At 42.2% G+C, this 1,658-nt stretch overlaps 1 protein-coding gene across 1 annotated transcript in view; it reads right to left on the bottom strand.

The window, feature by feature from the left end:
• LOC101856424 overlaps window positions 1-1,658 on the bottom strand; it is a 14,006-nt gene that overhangs the window by 1,149 nt on the left and 11,199 nt on the right. The gene's annotated exons all lie outside the window — the stretch shown is intronic.

Raw genomic sequence — 1,658 nt, 5'->3', positions numbered from 1 at the left:
CAAAAAAAAAAAACAGCAACAACCAAACTTCTAAACTAGATCTACTCATTGCAATCGTTCACGTAAGCGCACTTTTCTTCAAGTGTCATTTTAATTTTCAGACAATAAGACACATTTAACATTGTGGTTTTATTAGAGAAGGGAACATATCTATCTGGTTTCACCATAAATGCCACACACCGTTCGATAAAAAGTAAGGTGAAAATGAGGGGAAAGCCCTGCAGGGTGTCCTTGCGTAGCAGTTGTGGCTTCAATAAAACAGCAGGACAACTGAAAGTGTGTGCGTGCGTGTATGTGCGTGTGTGTGCGTGTGTGTGCGTGTGTGTGTATTTTGTGTATGTATGTGTGTATGTGTGTGTATAAGCGTGCGTGCGAGCGTGCGTGCGAGCGTGCGCCCGTGTATGTATGTATGTGTTTGTGTGTGTGTGTGTGTGTGTGTGTGTGTGTGTGTGTGTGTGTGTTTGTGTGTGTGTGGGTGGGTGTGCCTGTGTGAGTGTGTGCGTGTGTTTGTGTATGTGTGTGTGTATGTATGTGTGTGTGTATGAGCGTATGTTCATATGTGTGAATGTGTGCGTCAGCATGCGTGTCAGCGTGTTCGTGATCTTCCCATGCCTTCAGAACGAAAAAGGCTGATGGACCATGGAAGGAACACTCGGACAAAACAAGAAGAAAATTGGACGCGATGACATGAGATCTGGCATTCTTAGAACAAAAGAACTTTGCAAAGTTGATGGTATATGTATGAAACAAAGAAAACACATGGTTTGAGTATGAGAAATGAATGCTACAGACAAAATATTTTCTCCAAATTAAGTGAAATCTGAGGTGCTGTCCAAGCACTCCGTGAGTCTGGAAAGTTGGCTAGCTGAAGGATGGCGCGCAAGAAATGGTAACGGTTCAAGTAATCCCGTCTTTAGCAGATCAACTGCAGTGTATTTTGGGGAATGAGGCGTTGGAAAGTCGAATTTTCTGGAGCGAACCGACTCATGGAGTTCCAAGTGGAACGAAGTCACAAGAACAGTGTACTGTGAATTGATATGGGCTCAGCGCCAGTTTTGCCATAGTGAAGAAGACTGGCAATGTTTTGTCTACCCCCGATAGTAAGTGATGGGGTTAAGAACTCCTCAAACATTCAAGAATGCTTCGTTCAGGTTTCTAACAAGGTGGTTCAAGTCCCTCAAGCACCCAACACATCACCACTGCAAATTAAGCATGGCTAACAAACTGACAGGAAAAGTAAAAGATTTTTTTTTTAACAGTGAATGCACGTTTTTTCGTTTAGAGAAGTTGTGTCGTTTACGATGTCTGCAAGATGATGGCATCATTTCATCAGGAACAGGTGAGGATGATATAACAAACCCTGGAAGGTTGTGTTAAAACCAGGCCAATGCAGAACAATAATCAGGACATCCTTATACCACGTGCCCCTCTAGCATTAATACTACCTGTGGTTACCGAATATAAATTATCCACCCAGTTCACATTCCATCACATAATTAATTATGTCGCTCTTGTCATTAATCAGTTGTTTTGTTATTTGTTTGTTGTTGTTTTTTTTGTAACATGTATTAGGAAGGATCAGACAGACCTGATTAGGGTCACACAAGGCAATTTGCTTTCGCTCAAACGAAAGTAGAATGTTTAGCGCACGCACACAC

The sequence above is a fragment of the Aplysia californica genome, unplaced genomic scaffold, assembly GCF_000002075.1.
Source record: "Aplysia californica isolate F4 #8 unplaced genomic scaffold, AplCal3.0 scaffold00170, whole genome shotgun sequence".
Lineage (NCBI taxonomy): Eukaryota > Metazoa > Mollusca > Gastropoda > Aplysiida > Aplysiidae > Aplysia > Aplysia californica.
This window is presented reverse-complemented; position numbering and strand designations above follow the sequence as displayed.